We start from the raw sequence: 18,247 nt of genomic DNA on the forward strand, positions 1-18,247 counted from the left end.
CACCTCTGAGCACACTCAGGTGGACAGCAACTGTTAAGAGCAGCTGTTACCTGGTCTCCTCCCTGCCTGGGAGCTGCCCTGGCAGTGCTACCATACAGCATGCAGAATAGCCACTGCTGCTGTGGTACAAAATCCCAAGCACACAGCAGAGGCCACTGAGTTCTGGTTCCTCTTATGGACCAAGATCACCATGAGTCAAAACAGTGAACTGTGAAGAGAACTAAACACAGACTGGCAAAGGAACTTTGTTTTTGGTGTAGTGTAACAAGATTGCCCAATCCTGAGTATGAGAGGATAACAAAACTCAAACGTATGTACTGGCAAATCTTCACATAATAAACATGGACAATAGACCATTATAAAGGACCTTTTCCTTCCTGACAGATAGGGCAAATTCTGTAGTTCTGTGTGATTAGCACTGGAAGCCACTAGTGGAAAAGACTAGATATTCAAAATTTTCAGACATTTGGTGGAAGAGAAACATGGCTAAAACTTAATGAAAGGAGATTCTGACCTGTACATAAAGAAGTAGAAAAACATTGTAATTGAATAAGCATAGCCCAATTTTAAGGAAACAAGTGAAACCAGATGACTTTGCTTAGACAAAGTGAAAAGCAATCGCAATATTTTCCTACGTCAGTGACAGCCCTGCCTTCATTTTCAATAAAAATTAAGAAATCATAAAGGAAACTCTGGAACATAATATTCTTTCTATTCTATTTAACTTTTCTGTCAATAATCTGTTTGCATATGAAGAGAGTACTTGCATTCTCTTATAGCTTACTACTTTCAAAAGGGAACAAAAATTATTGCTGGCAAATATACTTTTGACTGCACAGATTTAGGATCAAGCTCACTAATCAGTTTAGGAATTCAAAAGAGGTCCTAAAAATCTCAGACTACATAAAATATGTCATACATAATCTCGCAGGAATACTTCAAATTTTGTAATGTAATCACAGCTCACATTACATAATTTCCTGTTTATATCATTTCACTGATTATTGTTCAATTCTTTTAATACAACACACACTAAAATCAGGTGCATATCCATCAAAATTAGCAGCTGACTGATGCTGCATCATTTATTAATTTTCACATATTTTTTCTGATGTTTACAGTTCTAGTGAGAAATTTTGTTTCCTAGGTAATTTCTATTGGGTCATAGTGCCTTGAAAGAAATAAAAGATATCCTCCTTTCACGAAAATCTGGGTAAAATCACAACACATATGATTTTGGGACATGGTTGTTTACATGACCATTCAATAAACTCAACTCTTCGTATTATTGTAATACTTATTGTTTCTGGTAAAGATGGAACTAAATGGTGGGTTTTGTTGTTCCCTTTGGAAGTGAACCACATTCTCAAAACTTCTGGATGTTCATTGCATGTTCATTGTGCAGCTGGGTTAATAGGACAAGTTTAGAATTGTTGTACACTTGTACAAATTTTCATCCTCTATGTTAACAATCCATCACTAGAAACAACTTGTTGTTTAGAAAAACTTTATAGAATTACTGCTTATGGAACTGAATCCCATATTGTCAAAGTTTCCATTATGCAGGGACAGCCAATTCACCAAGCTGAACATGAGATAACAACATGCCCCTGCTGTAAAGAAGTCTAATGGTTTCCTTGGCTGCACTAGGCAAAGCATTGCCAGCAGGTTGAAGGAGGTGATCCTTTCCCTCTACTCAGCCCAAGTGAGGTCACACCTGGAGTACTGTGTCCAGTTCTGGACTGCTTAGTACAAGACAGACATGGACAGACTGGAGAGAGTCCAGCAAAGCGGCATGAACATGATAGACTGGAGCATCTCTCCTACAGGGAAAGGCTGAGAGACCTGGGACAATTAGCCTGGAGAAGAGAAGGCTCAGGGGAATCTTATTACATCCACACATATATGGAGAGAGGGTGCAAAGAGGATGGAGCCAGTGGTACCCAGTGACAAGACCAGAGGCAACAGGCACACACTGAAACACTGGAGGTTCATTCTGAATATCATGAAACTTTTTTATACTGTAAGAGTAAAAGACCACTGGCACAGGTTGCCCAGGGAAGTTGTGGAGTCTTGATCCTTCGAGATATTCAGAAGCCATCTGGACATGGTCCTAGGTAATTTGCTCCAGGTGGCCCTGCTTGAGCAATGGGGTTGGACTACATGACCTTTGAAGGTCCCTTTCACCCTCATGTATTCTATGATTCTGTAATTTAATAGCTCTTAAAAGTATTTACATAGAAGGAAAGTAAGAAGCCTCATACTTAGTTGGTAAATATATTTTTTCTAAAGTGCTCTTAGCAAAATAGCTAAGCAAAAGGTTCCTTTGTACCCAACAAAAGAATTCTGGTTCCACTGAGGCCAATGACAAAATTTCTACTGAATTAAATAATACAGTTTTACAGAGTATCTTTTTTAAGAAGAATGGCTTTGTATTTTTCTGTTCCAATTTCCAGTTCTTGTCAATAGCCGTGTTTTTCAACTTATAAAATGTGAACTCCTTTGACTGAAATTAACTGTTGTATTCAGCATTAAAAAATCTGACTCGAATCCTGTCATTTTCCTGTAGCACTAATTTAGAATTCGACTCTAGGTGAATTCTCTCCTTTTCACAACTGAGCGCCATTGACATTAAACTGTTGTAAATTCACTCCACAGGGATGAGTAACTCCTTTGATTTCAATGGAGCACCTCCAGATTGATGCAGGTGTAGATGAGAATAGAGTATAGTCCTTCATTTTATATTCACTCCCCATTTAATATGTATTTGGTTTTCTGAATCACAGAATCATAGAATCGTTGAAGTTGGAAAATGTTTGTAGAGTGAAAAAGAAGGACTGTGTCTTTTAAACTGAATTTTTAAGAATGTAAAATTTAAGAATACAGATAACTAGACTTGGGCAGGAATGATGCATTACTTTGGAAATAATATCTTTACAGTATGACAGCATTTTTTCTCTCAGTGAATTTTAAACAGCAAAAGTATTATACTCTGACAAAGAGATGAATGTATCAGGCATCTTAATTTCTTACCTGCGAAGTTACTGTGACTGGAAAATACAATTTGCATTTATTGATAACAAAATCTTAACCACATATGCTTCAAAACTTTATTGAGAAACACCCTAAGAGCCACATTGTCCTACCTGGTCCTCATATATAGCATACATTCAAAGTGAAATTCTCGAATGGAGAAAAAATATTTAATTTTAACTTCTGAGCTAAAAGAAAAGTAACATTGAAGATTTCAAAAGTTTCATCACAAAAAAACCAAAATATTTTGCTTTAATCATACAAGATCCTAAAGAAATCTACAGCTTTCAAAAAATTGGGGCAGAAAAGAAATGTTGCATACAAAGAGCAAATTGTCAAAATGGAAAAAAAATTAAAAAAAAGAAAATTTCTTGGCAAAAATAATATTACTCAAGGAGAAAACCGTAATTTTCAAGATCTGTTTTCAGGTACATATAAAATAAATTACTTCAACTAAATATCTTCAGCATCTTCTATGGCCAACATTGAGGCACCAATTTTACACATCATACAAATTTCCACTTAGCACTTATTGGTCAATGTGAAAAAAAACCCATGAACTTTCACAGTGATTTTTTTTTTAACTCCTTTCCCTTTTCTATTTTTTTTTCTTAAATCACTAATGGCTTATCCTTGCCTAACAGAAAACAACATAAACTTTTTTTTCAGGTTTATCTAAATTCAAATGGATTGAAATACTGTAATGCATATAATACATGTAAGAACCTACTTTCTTACCTTCCGTGCTTGTAGGACTGCAACTAGTGATGTGGACATCGAAAGTGTTATAGCCAGGACACAGTGGAATTGTATCATCAAGATAGATTATATGATTCTCTGCATACCTGCCACCCTGCCTGTAAAATAGAAATAATACTTATTGAGTGTGTTAAACAGGATGGTCTTGCTGTTATTTGTACTGGGGCGAGTAAAGTTTTACAGTAGTATCAGTGCATGATATAGCACTATAACCACAGTATGATGTGCACTACACTAGGCAAGGCAAATAGGAAAAATACAAGGAAACAAATAGGGTAAAACCCCACCCTTCTAAATAATTATCATTCTTTTCTGTACCTTAGCAGCAAATATCCGATATTAAATAATTTAAGATCCCTGAATGTGTTGTAATACAAGTGTACTTTAACAGATGTTGACTTAAACTAGACAGATAAAAAGTCAGGAAACAACTTAGGACCTAGTAATGAATGAAGGCAGGAAGCACCATATTTATATTCATAAATGTCCTGAAATATGGTATAGGTTAGTTAAAAAATGATTCTTCAGCCTTGGGTTGTCTAGATTTTCTCACCAAGTGCTCAGCTCTCCCTTCTATCGCCACATGCCCATTAAAACTGTACATCATTTAAAGAGCATATGAAATATGAAATATCAAACCATCTTTCAGTATAATCTTAAAGAGATGGATGAAAAATTACAAGACAATAATGAGCCTCTTGAAATTCTTTTGGAATTTACTTGGCTACTGCCACTGCAGAACAGACCAACAGTCTGTCTAGTCCACTGTGGTGTCATTTCTAAAATGAATACAATATTATTCCATAACTTGAACTTCGTAAAGCGGTGTAAGTGGAAGACTAGCCAAGACCCATTTGCATTGGATTTTCACATAAGCCCTGGAAAGGTTGCAAGAAGAAATGGTAACTCTGTATTTTGGAGACAATAAGAGGAAACAGGTTTAATGCAAAGAAACCTCTTTGTCTCCATTAGGACAGGATCCTTTGAAAAGTTCTAGAAGGAATTTGTGATTGAGAACTTCTCTCATTCTTTATTGACCATATGTTAGAAATCCTGATAAGGAGTTAGGAAACCCTGTCAGTCACAAGTGGGGAAAATGACAGCATAAATAATGATTATTTGAAGTGTATTTCTTTTTTTTAATCAATGATACTTTAGGCTCAGTTTTTCTACCATCTCTCCAAACTTCATTCCCAGGTGGTATGGTACAGTTTTAAATCAAAACTCACCTTTCTGAATCAGATCTGATCTTCACAATCTACGAAAGAGTTTCTTGTTAAGGGATTATTTCTGGTGATGAACAGGATAGAAAACCTGTAAGGGATGAAACATGGTTTTAAGAAGCTGCACATCATGATTATAGGATTGTTTGGGATCAGGGAAAAAAACACAAGAGGTAATGCACAGAAGTCTGGATTTTATCCACACTTGTACCAAATGTTTTTTGGGTTTTTCAGACATTCTATTTCTCTTCCTTTGCACTTTTCCACTCACTTACATTGAGTCTGTATTTCCTTGAAAGAGTATTTGCTTTACATTCCTTTGTGTGTTAGATGAAAATGAAAATAAATATATAATTTAAGAGATAGAAGTAATATTAGCACCAAAGATTACAGTACTTACAGTCTTTGAACAATAAGAAGGGTTAATATTAAGAAAATTAGAATAGGAGGCTGAAGTTTACAAATTTTTCAAAAATTTTTCCATAGCTTATTCACAAATATATTTTATAAAAATCAGGAGGTCAGGGGATATGGACTTTCATTTAAAATATTACAAGTGGGCCTTATTTTCAGAAGCAGGCATAGCAATATTTGTTAAATCCAGCTCCATTTAAAATGCATTTTCCAAAGATGAACCAACTGAAAATGAATCATCACTTTTGGAAAACACATTTAATAACTCCATATATGAAGGCATATGTCTGGAAGCAGGAGTTAACCATCTGTGGTCCTTAAGTACATATAGTACACTTTACTAGAATTTTTATACAGATACATATATCTGTGTGCATGCAGGTTTCTCATGACAAATGGCAGTGTTTAAATGTAATTGGCATGGGTTTTCTATGGTCAAAAACATATTAAGAATGGATATTTAAAAAAAAAAGTTTTCAAAAATCTTTGACTAAAAGAATTGAGAAAATTTATATATTTATTCTGCAATAAACTAGCTTTTAGATATCAGGAAGCATATACTTTTAGAGAGACAGATGCAGTTTGGTCCTTGAACTTGATAGTCTAAGATTTTCTGCTTGTTTGTAGGCAGAGTGGCATTGGCATTTTTCCCATTAAAATACTATGTTTAAGACAAGAAACTCTCCTTGTTCACATAGGAATTTGAACTTGCTGAAATTTTTCAATTTAAACTTTTCTGAACAACACCAAAATGTCACAAAACCTGACTTTATTCTACAAGCATAGACTCTAGGATAGATTTCAAAAGGTATTCAGGTGCTTAAACATGTGGATTTGGAACTTTCTCTGATTTACAGATTTTGTCTAAGTGTATTAATCAGCTAACTACCATATGTTTTCATCTCTAAAAGCCTTTCAGATGAGAACACTATTTGTTTGCTTGCTAATACAACAGAAGTGTTTAAGGTCCATAGGTGACCTTGCAGGGTTAGGGAGTATATCTTACAGGGAGTCAGCACCATTCATGTCAGCTTAATCATACCAAGATATTGGTGGCTATTGCATTTTTTGAAAGACTTAATTTCTATTTCTTATTTCTTTTGAACAGAAGAAAACCAGCAGCTTGTCAGTATGGTATTAGGTGGGAGGCAGTACATGGCAGGATATGAGTCAGTCATTAAGCCTGCTGGTCAGTAAAAAAAAAACCTCAAAAACTCAAAACAAACTAAAACTTGTCATGATTCTATGCAGAGAGAAGACGCATTAGACAATTTATTCAGAGATACAAATTTATTTCCAGAACATGCTAATACTAAGACAGAGAAAACATTTGAGATACTTCTTCCCTACCTTGCTGCAGAAAACTTCAAACATCTGCATTTTATACATTCCTACTTCAGGAACGTTTTCTCTGGACTAGTTCTGTATTATACCCATGCCCACCTTTGGGATTTGATCCTGCAAGATAGTTAAGTGGGATATTTATAGGGCAACCATGCTGATGAAGACCTTGTATGCTAAGCTCTAGAATGATAAGAATTTCTGCTTTGGTTAAACGAGAGCAAGTATATAAATATATCTCAGCCCTTTGTCACAAAACTGTGTGGGAAAGGCACATTAGGCAAGGTGCTAGAAGTGAGGGAAGCTCTAACTACTTGCAGCTATGACACATTATTATTCATTGCATGGTGTGTCACTCAGACTGTCATAATGTACAGCGGAGAGCATGCACATTATCAGAGCTGAACAGCACTGAGAGGGACTGCAGAGGCACAGGTCGTTTGGGGGAAATACCTCAGTAACAATCCAAGCACAGGTTTGCTGCTCTTTGTGAAACAGATCTGGCAGCACATGCTAGAGGGATCATCACCTGGTTACTAACAACCAAAAAAATTCATCCATTACAAATGAAGACATTTGAAAAGGCTTGCTGAGATGGAGTCAGAATTCTGTATGCAAAGTACTCACTAAATATTATTCAACCCCATATATTGGTCTTACAGAAAGTGATCTGAACAAAGAACAGGTCAAACGCGTAAACAGTCATATAGGTATGGGTGTCAGCACAGTGCTTTGCTGAGGAAAAAGGATAATCAAGAGAAGGTAGAATCTGCAGGGTCAGAGAATGCACAAATACAAAAATCTAAAATCACCCAGGAAGAACTAAGAGAAATAAGGCAGCAAAGTAAGGAAATCAGATATAAGCATCAGATTTAAACACACACGCAAGATGAGTCAATTAGGCAAAGAAGGCAGTCTGAAGTTCTTGAATAAGAAAATCTCAAGTTATAGCTATAAAAAAAATAAAACTAGTTTTTATATATTTGAAAATTAGCTTATATGAACAAAAAGTTTTGTGCTACTTCCAATAAGAATATGCTTCCTTGAGCATTTGCAGAAAATGAAATCATAATGGAAAAATCCATTTTCTGTCCCCCATCTGTAAAATGATTGCAATATTGGGATAACTTCTCCAATGTTTCCGCTGCCCTCTGTTTTCTTTCCCCACATACAGCAGCACTCTCTTTTTAAGGCGTTTGGGGTTTCCTTTTTTTTTGGTTGTTTGTTTGTTTTGGTTTGGTTTTCTTTGTTTTTTTAATAAACTTCTGACCACGAGTCAAGAATAAAAAACTTGAGGTCAAACTTTAGCAGCAATTCAGAGAAAAAAATCTCAAACATGCTTAGCAGGTCAGAAAGCATTACTGTAGTACCATTACAACCAGCCCTGCATGAGACCTTCTAGCAGCTGGTATCAGCACTTTCAAACCTTATCTATACTTCACTCATGCTAATACATTTCTTTTAGAATACATTGGATAATAAGATACAAATCACACTGTAATATTCCTTGTTAGACCAAGAGTTTGAGCAATTATGATTGAGGTGCAGAGCATTTCCTAGGAAACTACTAAGAGGAGCTAATGATATGCTCCTCCATCAAGAATATGAATTTATTAGTAATATTACAATATATATAAAAGACCCTATAAGCTTATTACCTTTAAATTAGCAAAACACCCACATATTAGGTTGTATTGATGCAGGTCTTTTCATCAGTGGGTCTAAAATTATTGCATAGGAACCATCTTACAGACCAACAAAATGTACCAGCCTCATTCTGGTAAATGATTCACAGCAGTACCACACAGAATTTTCACATTAAGAACGAGAATTTGGTTTCTTGTTCCATTTCTTTTAAAATTTTAGTAGGCAAAATGCAACCATATAAGTATCATCATAATTTTTTATGATTATTCAAAAGATACTGATATCAAAGGACCTGAACAAAACTGTCTAACTTGATCGAGAATTTAATGGTCTAAGCAGTACAAAAAACGTTCCCATAATGTGACCATTTCTTAACTCACTGAAAAATTTGAGCACAACAGTAAGCTAGCAATTTAAGACAACATGGTTGATGGCAAATGTGATATGGGAAGGTCAGGATGAATATCAAACTGAAAACAAGAAAGAATTTATATATTCATATCTTCATTAAAAAGTCAATGTCTTTCAATAAGCACTGCACCATGTATGATTAATTTTTTATGACATTCAGAATTGTTATCCAATGACTTCTAGAAAACTTGGTATAAAAAGAATCTTTATGCTTTTTATGGAACAAACAAGCAAGTTGAAAACAAATAAAGGAGAGAGAAAACATACTATCGCAGTATGTGATGCTCTCTCTAAAGATTCTCATTTTGCATTTTGTTGGGGTTTGGTTTTTTGTGGTTTTTTGTTAATATTTACAAGGGACAAATTAAATTATGGAGTCATAATTTTGAAAGGGAAGGGGGCATCCAGTCTAATCTCCTGCTCAAAATAGATCTGATCAGAGCAGATATCTCAGGGCACATCCAGTGGAGACTTTCAACACCTACAACACCTGCAAGAGCCTACAGTCTCTCTCTCTTTTTTACCACCCCAGAGTTTTGGGGTTTTCTTCCCCTATTATTAATGTGAAAGCTGGGAGGTACCGGGAGAGAGAAATGGCTTAGGAATGCTGCCTTTGCTGCCCTGGGAGCTGAATTCGCCATTGCAATGATGGTAACCAATGTCAATCGAATGGCAGCCTACTACATGATGTCAGAGGGATAAAAAGCATCAGCTATGCCAGTCTATGCACTAGAAATGTTTCCTGAGGAACAAAATAGACTTTTAAATGTAGAATGTAAATACAGAGAAGGCACCTCTAAAACCAGAAAAGGTGGGATCAAGGAATTAAGAATGAACAGAGAACATCTGTCTCTACAGTATCTCAGCAAGATTAGCTACAGAAGTTATGACAATTGCACAAAATTATCAACTGGCCACTGTGAGACATCCAGTTTTGTTCTGTGAGTTTTAATGACATCCTGCTGTTCCCTGTGGTACTCTGGCACCCTGGATATATGCACTACTGAAAACCAAGCTAGAAGGAATGAAATTATCCAACAAAGAAATGTTTAGCTCAAATTCCAGTCTTTTAAATATACATAAATATAACTATTACAGTATAACTATTACCTGAATGTGTCAGAAGCAGCTGTGTTTTCCGTTTCAGATTACACTGAATCATTCCAGACAAAACCGTCCTAATTTAGTCTACATACATTTATGCTGTTATTAGCTATTATATATGTTTCTGCATTACTAGAAGTCAGGCTAAAAAGAAGTTTCATGAATGATAACATGCAGCAAGTTTTTTAAAATCTTGATTAAAATTATGTAAATATTTTTCTAATATATTGATATTTAAGATTACAGAAAGTAAAATATTAATCCAAATAAAATTATACAATATACAATATTTAATCATAGGTAATTTTAGATTATGAATAGATTATGACACAGAATTACTGAGGTTATAAAAAATTCTGCTTTTAAATGATACTTGAAAAAACTGAGAAAGTATAAGATAGTCTGTGATCAAACGTGGTGCAAGTGTATTGAAATGGGAGGCCAAATGGCTACTAAAGATTTATCCTCAGATATTTCTAAAGATTACCAGCCAGTTTCTACTGTACTTGCTCAAGCAAGTACACACAATGACTTTTTCAGAGTACTTTTATAAGAAAAGCTGAAGGGCCAGGAGTTGGACTTTGATGATCCTTGGGGGTCCCTTCCAACTCAGAATATTCTACAATTCTATGATTATTTGTTCACTTATAGAAAATGACTGTCAGCTGTACTTGTCTTATGCATACATACATGTGTATGCATACACTGACTTTGTCTGCTCTTTACAAGCAGAATAAAAATAATTTTCTGTGTAAATATAGCTCTAAAATATTAACCTAGAGAAAATAACTTGGAGATACTGATAGAATTCAACAGGTATCATATGAGGAAAGAGAAAACTAAATTATCAGAAGACATGAAAAATCTATTAGGGATCAGCATATAAATTGAAGTATTTCCTGACAACTGTCATTATTGTGCCAAAGTTCAGACAAGCAATAGAGATGTCTCACTCAGTCTCCTATGCTGCCTGCCAGCACTATCATAGCATCCAGGAATCTGAAACAAAACCAGCTGATTAAAAAACTAGAATAAAAGGAGACCAAATGGTTTTCTTTCCTATTACCTGTTTATAAAAACAATTGTGTATTGTAAAGATCTCCTAAAGGATCTTTCATTTAATACTGTTTCATCAAGAAACTTACTCTGTACAGGTTTCAGTAAAGGTGAGACTGACGGAAAATGCAGCAGAATACAGTTCTGGCTACATATGCTGTTTTTTCCCATGTATATAAGACATGACCACAGAGCTGTGAAAGGCTAGCTGTGAAATTGCAGACCACTGTTTTAACTTATATCTACTGGGTTGCACATGATTTATACTAAAGGGGTTATTTCAAGAGCTAGGATGTGTTGTCATCAACTCCTAAAATATGCATTAATGATAATAAAAATTTCACACGAAGCCTTAGCAAGACTGATTTCTAATTACTCCTAACAGAAAAAAAAGAATCATAACTCTAGAGTCCTGTACCTACTCCAGAACACAGCCAGTAGGATAAAATAAGCAAGACTAACTTGTATGCATATATTATAAACTGGCACCTGCATGAGTTAAAGCAAAAATTGACCTTAGTTCACAGCAACAGAAGAAAAGTGGAAGAGTGGAGGAAAAAACTTTCTAGCTTTAAGAATTGGTAACCACAAACTTTTGCAAACTGCAATCTTGATTGTAATTCCAATTCCAAATGTTCAAATCACCTAACAGAAATAAATGAACTTGTAAATCTCCCATTCCAGGTAAACTCAGCAAAAAATGAGTCAGCCCTTGATTTCCTCCTTGCCCTCAATAACCACTCTAATGACACTGAAATCTGATGCTATGTACTGTCATTTTACAGGAGAAAGTGATTGCACACAGACTTTTCCAAACATTTGTATTTGTATGACCTGAAATTACAAAGCACACATTTTATGCCTGCATTTCCTACATTTTCCAGCCTTATCTTACATCCTGATACATCCAAATCAATTCATCCTTGAATAATTCTCAAGTTACTAGAAAAGTACAAGAGAAAACAAAAACATTCAAATGTCACTTGAATTTGCCACAAATTCAGACACTGAAAACAAAACTATTTGATTAACAATGTTGAACCATACAGATACTGTGCAACAGAGTCTCAGTCACAGTGTATTAAAATAAACTTCAGTCATTCCGTTAGTATGAAACAAACCTTTTGAAAACCCCAGTTCCATGCCTAGTAATCTTCCACAAAGACTAGCCTTTCTACCAGATGTAAGAATCTGCAATTGACAAATGAAAGCTGTAAAACTTTATGAGCTGAATTATTGCCATCCCTGGAACGTATATACTTCCTCTGAAACATTTAAGTAAAGTCCCACCTATTTCTGGAAAAAATCGTGAAAGATAAGAAGGCGATCAGTAGTCAGCATGCATTCACCAAAGAGAAATCATGATTAACCAACCTGATAGCCTTCTGTGATGAGACAACTGGCTGGATAGATGAGGGGAGAGCAGTGAATATTTCCTATCTGTACTTCAGCAGCGCTTTCAACATTGTCTCCCATGGTATCTTCATAGGCAAGCTCAAGAAGCGTAGGCTGGATGAGTGGATGGCAAGGTGGATTGGGAATTGGTTAAATGGCAGAGCTCAGAGGGTTTTGATTAGTGACAGAGGGTCTAGTTTGAGGCCTGGCACTAGGGGTGTCCCCAAGGTTCAGTACTGGGACCAGTCTTGTTTAACTTATCCATTAATGACTTGGATGAGGGGGCAGATGCCTCCTCAGCAAGTGTACTGACAGCACAAAGCCGGGAGGAGTGGCTGATAACCTAGAGAGCTGTGCTGCCATTTAGAAGAACCTTGACAGGTTGGAGAGATGGGCAGAGAGGGACCTTCTGAAACTCAACAAAGACAAATGTAGGCTCTCTAAGCAGGGAATTTGGACTAGATGACCTCCAGTGATCCCTTCCAACTTTACCCATTCTGTGATTGTGTGATTCTTTGCAGCTGTAAAGGCAGCACAATTTTACTTGTGGGATCAAGCCCAGGAAATTTGCACTTTACTAAAAATCTTTAGTCTGTGTCAGATTCTGTCACAGTTTACTATATGAGAAAGTCTGAAATTTACATCAAAACAGGAAGCATGGCATGTAACAGCTGTCGTAGCTATCTCAGTAACAAGATGGGAAGGCAGGGAAGAATATTTCCTTTCTTCCTAGGTTCCCCAGAATTTCCTAATGGGAAATGAAGATATTTCAAAGACATGAAAGTTACATGAATTTGTATAACATGAGCTCAAGTTGCTGTAAAAAGGAGCAGAGATAAACCTTTCATGATCACACTTCCCTCTCCTGTTTTGAATCACAAACAAAAAAAGGTCAAGATCCAGCTGTCCTAAACCATACTTGGTGCCTTCATTGTCTTGGAAAGAACGGTTCATTGCTAAATGAAGCAAGACAATTAATTCAGTATATTACTATGAACTTCAGCTGCCACTCAAATGAAACTGTTTTCCTCTGTGTAAAAAAGTAACCTGCCTTTGAATTTAGAAACAGCCACCACGCCACTAGAATTGGAGAATTTGCACACATCTACATGTCAGATTTGCCATGTTCTAATGATCTGTATGAACTAAGTACCAAGGGGGAAAATCAATTAATTTCCCTTAGCAAAAATTTCAGAATATTTAGCTCAGAGAGTTTTTGTGATATTCTTGTACCGAAGTCTCATGAACTTGCTCCCAAATAAGTGTAAACAGTTTCTCTGTCTCTTGAAAATCACTATCATTACTTTAAGCCACCTGTTTAATTAATTTATTTTATTACAGTTGCCGTTTGAGGAAAACAAGTAATTCTTGCAATCCAGGGGAAAATCACTGCTGTTTTATATTCTGAGACTCTGAAGAGAGGCTGTAAATAGTAGAAATACATTATAAATATTTTCAAATGAGAAAACTAGCACAAACCAGTCTATTCACTATTTCAAAACTTAGAATAGGTTTGTATTTTGAACACCAATAAAAAAGACATTAAAAACCTCAGAAATCCAGAGCAAAATATAACATTGCATATGAGATAAAAAAACCCTGTGGCTTTTGGTCTGAAGTTACTTTTTCAAAAATGGTTTTGGTAGGAAGAAAAAAAGAGAAAATCTTATTTTAATTTGACCCTAGTATACTTTCGCTTTTTGATTTTGTATTTAAATGGATTAGCTGGAAGATCATAAAACATACATGTATCCATGCTTTGTGTCTTTCAAAAAGAAAGCTTTACACAAACTCAAAGGTTAAAATGTAAAGATTTTCAATAACATCAAAATCCTAATTATTAACAGATTTACAATCTGCCCTTAAAAGATAACTTATTCATAAAAAATTATTTTGCCAATATTGCCATGTACATGTTTAGAAACTCCTTTTGAAAATGTCAGTTTATAAATGTTTTGTCCATATCCTCAAGTACTTCTGGATTATTTTCTACCTCATATTCTGCAATGCTTTGTCAGATCCAGTGTTAAGTAACTCTCAAATCATTCTAATAACACAGCTATTATTGTGCTATTCAGATGGTTCTGTCTATGATTAACATTATGATTTTCCATCTAGCTTTTCTTTGTTTGGTTTCCATTAATTTTTCTCATTTGAAGCTTCTGTATTAAGCACAGTACTGTGTCTTACAAAAAACAAACAAACCACAACCAAAAAAACAAACTAAACCAACCCACAAACAAACCAACAAATGCACAACAAACAAACAAACAAACAAACACCCCTCCCCAAAAACCCAAACACCACAACAACAAAAAACCCAAACAAACAAACTATCTTCTTAGGAGGATAATTAATAATCTCAGTGAAAAGCACTGAGATTCTCAAGTTCTAAAAAAATTTGTATGAGAATTTATTAATTCTGTAGTTTTAGGATAATCTGCTTTTTCTTTAATTTGAACACCAAAGCAGTGAAGACAACTGTCTGCCATGTGCTGAAGCCAACTGTGTGCTGAATACAGTTTGTATTTCAGTAGCCACGAAATACTTCTACTATCAAAGATCCTCATTTATCCCTTCAGTACAATATGCAGCCACATAGAAACCCACCAGAAGGCCTGGCAACCATTTACAAATCGCTTAAATTCTACCTGAGGATTTAAATAGTCTATAGCTCTTGGGTAAACTTTTGTACAGTGGACTATTTCAGCTGCTAAGATAAAGAAGACTTCCTATTGATAAGTTATTAGCAAACCATATGTGGAATAATTCCTCTGTCGGAATTTTGTGTATACCAACTAATTATAGTCTAATACTTTTCACACCTACAACATCTTAATAGGCAAGAAGTATTTATGTCTTTCACAATCAGCTTTCTGAAAGTCGGCATCAGTCATATCTCAAGCACCTAACTTCCAGGACATTTTCCTGATCTTGCACGTACATTGCTGTTTATCAGAAGTATTGTATTTCAACTGCACTGTTAGTGTGGCAAGAATAATCATGAATAAATGCCACCTAAATCTTGCTATGGAACCATAATCTCCACTCAGCATGCAGCATTTCAACAACTAAGTCAGAAAGCCGAATTTACCATCCTAACAAGCGATAATTACACTCTTGCAAACCACCCCTAAGTAGACAAAGTAAGAACTGATAAGTCTGGGGTCAGAAAGATCAAATAAGCAGTTGCTCGTAAAACTATTATAGACTGGGTAACTTGAGGCGTTTTTATCTTCTTCTATAATTAAGAAATATTATATTCCATACCATGCTGACATTAATAATTAAAGCAGTGTTGCTTATGAAAATAATAGGAGAAATGAAGCTGCATTGTTTTAAGAAGAGTTTGAGGCAATTTCCCTATGAAACTGCTGAGATATTCCAGAAAATCTAAATACTGAGTTGACAAATCCAGTTGCTTTCAAGGACAGCTATGTGAAATATCTTATGTCCACTTCAGTTTTCTTTAGTAAAATATGTTTACATGCTTTCTATTCTACTAATCAGCTAATGGATGGTAGGAAAAACAGCAAATACCAGTGAAAGAGACTCAAGAAATTTCTACATTTACAGACGAGCAAAAAGTATCAAACTTTGGCAAAAGCTGTAATGAAATATAGCATCAAGACACAAATTGAAAGTGAAAGATATTTTTTTGTATTCAGTACTCAAGGAAAAAATGAGTCAGTATTAAAATTCAATTCTTGCTGCTGCATCTGCAGGCATAAGAATGAATATTAGCCACATCGTTAAAGTACAGATAAACCATCACAAAGTGATTTTGTTAAACTTTGTGAAATGTATCTCAGCAACCATTAATAATAACTAGTAGAAATATTTACTCGAGATCATTGGGTCACAAAGGGCATGATAAACATGGTGACAGCTTTCTTGGTATGACAGAAAAATGAGTTTTGACCTGGTTGAGGTCTCCCATATGTGTCCTGTAAGTCCAGCTAATGAGGCAGGACAATCATTAAACTTGGATGAATTAATATGACATGAATAGGAGAATCTGCAGATGCATTGACAGAGATGAAAGTAGGTCACATTCTCACAATTTAAATAGAAACAGTCTAGGCAGCATTAGCATAAGCCTTGTAAGACTTCTACTGAAACCCACAGCACAAATCTGTAACATCTATTATGACTGACAAGAAATATAAGAATAGATAAACCAACAAAAAGATCATAGAGATACATAAAATAAGAAAAAAAAGAAAAACTGCTTTAGCTTTAACTGGCATTCAGTGAATTAAAAATGTTTACAGCATACTCAATAAATATGATGCCTAATATGATAAAAAACAATGGATATAACAATTATTTTGAGATAATTTCACTTCATGTGACTGCAAAAAGTACATATCTCCTTGTTAATGTATATAAAATATTGAAAAATATTGAATAAGAATGAGAACTGAGTAACAATATTTTACAAGAGTATTGAAATGTCTTGTTTTCTCTAAAGCTCTCGGTAGAACACACAACTTTTTTTTAGAAAAAGCATCAAATAACCAAAAAAAAGCTGTCAGTGTGTAAGAGTTCTTTGTCCATTCTTCTCCTACACCTTTACTCTTTTCTTTGCTCATTTTAAGAGGATACTATGGTAATGTTGAGTGGACACATGAAGCAGCAATGACATGATGAAAACAAACAACTGAAATATGAAATGGCTAATAGGAAAAATGGAAATATGAAGAATATTTGTGTTTTTAAAAAATGTTCTTAATTTATATAAATGGAAGATAAATGTTCACAAAAAATTAACAGCTGTGATTATTATTCATCAGCAATATATTATGTGGTCTGAGCAGTTCCCAGGTGAAGATTCTGTTCAAAATTTTTTGGTACAACAGAAACGCTTTCTGTGTATCACTGTCCACCCCCAGCTGTCCTGAAATGGAATGATACAAAACCCAAATAATTTTCAAAGTCATGAATATTACATAGTGTGTTGTAATGAGAGGGTAACAAGCAGGTTGTCTTTTAAGTGCTTGCTTGATCTGTATTCCAGTATTCAAAGTGCTTACTAATAAAAAGGAACTGCAGTTCCTTTTACAAGAAAAAGAGTTAATGTTTGTTGTATGGTCACATTGCCATTTTGGGGAGTTATATGCCACCAAAAATTTGTACTAGGCTACGCCACCTTTTTTTTTTTTTTCCCATTACACCAATTTTTACAAAATGAAACAGATAGAATGCAATGATTGATATTTACAGCCATTAGAATCTGGCTTTGACTATTACATCTTCAAGAGATGTAAGTCTGTGCATCTTATGTATAATAGGTGAGTACAAAAATACTAAAGGATTCAGATCTTTAGCATATAAGCAATACAATGTATTGGAATCATACATCATTGTTTAATTTAATCTAAACCCACATATATTTCAAATGTCCCAGTGTTCTATATCGCTTTATTGTTGCACCCCTTGGTGCAATTCACTTGCTATTGATTTGTGTATACAGGAGCACTGTCAAAAATACATCAAAGAAAGACATGGTAGTCTACAGGTAGATCTGCAAAGCTGTTGCAAAGAACTAACTGTGAGGTTCCAGATATAATTAATTATGTTTCTGAACTTATCTTTCCTTGTTCGTATCACATAGCTACTGATGTCTAAATTACTTGTTTATTCAATGGATATTTGCTCACATTTGTAGGAAAGAAGTTTCCTCTATAAGGGAAAAATAGGGAGTTTCAATGTCTTAAAGGAAAAAAAAGTCTGTTTTGATTTTTTTTTTCAAAAACTGAAAATCAGTTTTGCAAAAGAAATGCTTTAGCAAAGTTTTTCCTTTGAGGGACAGGAAAAAAAAGGCAGAGAACTATTCAACGGAAAAAAACTAAAAGCTATAT

General features: G+C 34.9%; 1 protein-coding gene across 12 annotated transcripts in view; it reads right to left on the minus strand.

Annotated features, from left to right (window-relative positions):
- Positions 1–18,247, minus strand: part of LRRC4C (leucine rich repeat containing 4C) — a 487,665-nt gene that overhangs the window by 99,532 nt on the left and 369,886 nt on the right. For 11 of the 12 annotated variants that reach the window (XR_010431243.1, XM_064657787.1, XM_064657791.1 and 8 more), the window contains 2 exons: positions 5,022–5,106; positions 3,772–3,890 (listed from right to left, as the gene is read on the minus strand). The gene's annotated coding sequence lies outside the window, so the exon portion shown is untranslated. Of the gene's footprint in view, positions 1–3,771; positions 3,891–5,021; positions 5,107–6,779; positions 6,888–18,247 lie in introns of all 12 variants that reach the window. The other variant, XM_064657783.1, reaches the window with a different exon arrangement.

Source organism: Pseudopipra pipra, chromosome 6 (genome assembly GCF_036250125.1).
Source record: "Pseudopipra pipra isolate bDixPip1 chromosome 6, bDixPip1.hap1, whole genome shotgun sequence".
Lineage (NCBI taxonomy): Eukaryota > Metazoa > Chordata > Aves > Passeriformes > Pipridae > Pseudopipra > Pseudopipra pipra.